This window comes from Mus musculus, chromosome 7, assembly GCF_000001635.26.
Source record: "Mus musculus strain C57BL/6J chromosome 7, GRCm38.p6 C57BL/6J".
Lineage (NCBI taxonomy): Eukaryota > Metazoa > Chordata > Mammalia > Rodentia > Muridae > Mus > Mus musculus.
The window spans coordinates 32,603,950-32,607,544 of record NC_000073.6 but is presented as its reverse complement, the minus strand read 5'-3'; the positions used below and the strand labels follow the sequence as shown (position 1 = coordinate 32,607,544).

The following is a 3,595-nucleotide window of genomic DNA, read 5'->3' as shown; positions in this document are numbered from 1 at the left end:
CCATGGCTTCAACCACTGATATACATTCACCATCGAAGTCACATTTCATCCCCAAAGGTTTAAATACCTGTTTTTCCACCCAATTAAATGACCTGTCTCAGTGAAGCTTGTCTTCCAAGAGTGTTCTCAACGCATTCACTGCTGCTTGGGGTTTCTCTCACTTTCTTCCTCTCCCTCCCACCTCTCTCACACACATACAAACATCAGCTATCCCCACCACTATAGGTGACCAGAGTGTGGACAACATATGTTCACTGGCACAGGAGTGGAGAGCAGGAGATAGGCTTAACACAGTAGCTTCTGGGACAGTGCCAGTGAAGGCCAAAGTCCAGGCCTCTGGATGGATCATCATTGTGATTTCAGGTACAGAGAAAAGGAATATCTTCTGTTTGTCTGGGAGAGTCCAAGGGGATTAGAGGCAAAGAGGGGACAAAAGGCCACCTGAGGCTTTTGATGTCTATAGCTAAACAGAAGAAAATGTTGTCTGCTGATATGGAAAGATCAGTTGCATCATTTTTTATAATGAATGTTAAGAAGTAGGTTTGGAGCTTTGTTGAATCTGAGATGTCCTAGAGAAGTGTCTGTGAAGGCCTTGAGTGTATGTCTGGACACAAGTCTGGAGAAATTCAGGACCAAGATTCCGAATGAAGACCAAGTAGGTATTTTGGTGATGTATATGAGGATGGAAGTATAAGTTGGTTATTCTTAGGGAAGGAAACATTCAGAGAATTGTGGCAGTGGTGCTAAGTGTAAGGAAGTGGGTGGTCCACTTAATAACACTGGACTTATCTCTCAGAATGAGATGGCTGTCACAATGACAGATGAGGATTTATCAAATATATGGGTTAGAATGATGTTTGGCAAGGGACCAGGGGTGCAAGAGACACACATTGTGTTGGGTATGAATCAGAACAGTCATAAAGGTTGGTGGTAATGATGCAGGTTACTAACTGGGAGGCAGGTAACTACCTGTGAGAAAGGTAACTAAATGTGAGGAATGTGACTAAATGTGAGGCAAGTGACAGGAACTGTGATGAAGATAACTGTGAGGTTGATGACAGTGAGTCTGAGGCAGGTGACTAACTGTGAGGCAGGTGACTGTAAGGCAGGTGACAGGACCTGTGATATAGGTGACTGTGAGACACGTGAATGGGAGGTAGGTGAAAGGGACTGCGAAGCAGGTGACTGTGAGGCAGGACCCCTTACCTGTGAATATTCCCCATACTGTTGTGGTGACCCTGGCAGGAATGTGGAGATCTGCCCTTGGGCTAGGAGATAAGTTCATGGTTAAATAAGAGAATTATTGAATTCTTCAGAACTAAGGAATCTGGGCTTTTTGTTAATGCAATTTTAAAAGGAGCTGTTTCATGTATATCTTGGCTATCTTCTGAATAAATGATACAGAGGCCATTCTATTTATCTAATCAAGCATTATAGCAGAAAAAGTGGGAAGCCATTAATCTGCTCTAATTATTTAAGCTAAACTGCCTAACTTCCAACAACATTCCCCAAGATACTTGGGGGGGGGTGCAGCAAACTTTATTGATAGAATTCAAGATAGTAGGGAGGGCTCCCTAGGCCCCTCCTGTTATGGGGGACAGGGGTGAAAATTGTGATGGAGATGCTCAGTGTTGGGGGCCAAGTTGGGATAGGGACTCCTCAGCAACCGAGGGCCTCTCTCTTGCTCTCAGTGTCCTTGCTGTGGTGGGTGGTCCAGGGTTTCTTACACCTTGGAGGCCATGTAGGCAATGAGGTCCACTACCCTGTTGCTGTAGCCATATTCATTGTCATACCAGGAAATGATCTTGACAAAGTTGTCATTGAGGCCAATTCCAGCCCTGGCATTGAATATGGAAGAGTGGGAGTTGCTGTTGAAATCACAGGAGACAACCTGGTCCTCAGTGTAGCCCAAGACGCCCTTCAGTGGGCCCTCAGATGCCTGCTTCAGCACCTTCTTGATGTCATCATACTTGGCATGTTTCTTCAGGCAGCACATCAGATACACGATGGACACATTGTGGGTAGGAACACGGAAGGCCATGCCAGTGAGCTTCCCATTCAGCTCTGGGATGACCTTGCCCACAGCCTTGGCAGCACCAGTGGATGCAGAGACGTTGTTCTGGGCAGCCCCAAGGCCATCATGCCACAGCTTTCCAGAAGGGAAATCCACAGTCTTCTGAGTTGCAGTGATGGCATGGACTGTGGTCATGAGCTCTTACATGATACCAAAGTTGTCATGAATGACCTTGGCCAGGGAGGCTAAGCAGTTGGTAGTGCAGGATGCATTGCTGACAATATTGAGTGAGTTGTAACATTTCTCATGGTTCACTCCCATCACAACCATGGGGCATCAGCAGAAGGGGCATAGATGATGACCCTTTTGGCTCCACCCTTCAAGTGGGCTCTGGCCTTCTCCATGGTGGTGAAGACACCAGTAGACTCTACGACATACTCAGCACTGACCTCACCCTATTCGATGTTAGTGGGGTCTCTCACCTGGAAGATGGTGATGGGTTTCCAATTGATGACAAGCTTCCCATTGTCAGCCTTGACTGTTCCATTGAATTTGCCATGGGTGAAGTCATATTGGAACATGTAGACCATGTAGTTGAGGTCAAAGAAGAGGTCGTTGATGGCAACAACCTCCACTTTGCCATGTGGAGAGCAGATGGCAGCCCTGGTGACCAGGCACCCAATATGGCCAAATCAGTTCACACTGACCTTCACCATTTTGTCTACTGGACAAGGCTGGCACTACACAAGAAGATGCAGCTGTCTCTGGAATAGTGAGGAGCAGAGATCTGGCTGTCTCTGCTCCAGGTGTTTTCCCATGGTGTCTTCTTAAGACCCTTTCCTGGTAGCTGAATTCTCTTTTTCTTTTTCCTACTCTCCCATGGCTGATGGAAGTGCATCCTTGTTTTTGATTCTACCCAGCCTTTGGTATATCAGTTTTTATTAACAAATCAGAGAATAAATTGTTCAATAACAGACCTGGTCTCAAATAATTAGTTGAAGACTGTTGAGATAGTGCAGTGATTAAAGGTGCACTGATTGAAGGTGAACACCTGAGTTCAAATTTCAGAACCCACCTGGTAGAAGAAGAGAAGTAACTTCTCTAAATTGTCATTTAACCTTCCACACACACACACACACACACACACACACACACATACACAGCTTGATACCTCTGTCTATACACAGTCACACAGAAACAAGCACACAAACACATGAACACACACCTACAAATGTCTGTGAAAACTGGCATCAGTAAGCATTAAGAAAGCTCCTAATGAAAAAAATATGAAACAATTTGACAAACAAAGTAAATAACACATTAGATTGTACTATAATGGTAAAATAACCTATAAACCCATGCTGGTGTGAATGGTTGCATGGCAGGTAAATGAACATTACTGAACCCGGCGGGATCTGCGGAACCCAGAGGTCTCTCCACTCTGCAGGACCCCTAGCAACCCAGGATCTCAGAATCATGGGTGAGTGGAACTGAACATCAGCATCAAAGAATCCCATAGTGTCTTGTGCCAGCAGGAAGAGGGACAAAGGAGCCCCGAACTACCAGAGGCTGGGATTCATT

The 3,595-nt window shown here is 45.6% G+C and overlaps 1 pseudogene; it reads right to left on the bottom strand.

Annotated features, from left to right (window-relative positions):
* Positions 1,526-2,748, bottom strand: Gm9149 (predicted gene 9149; annotated as a pseudogene).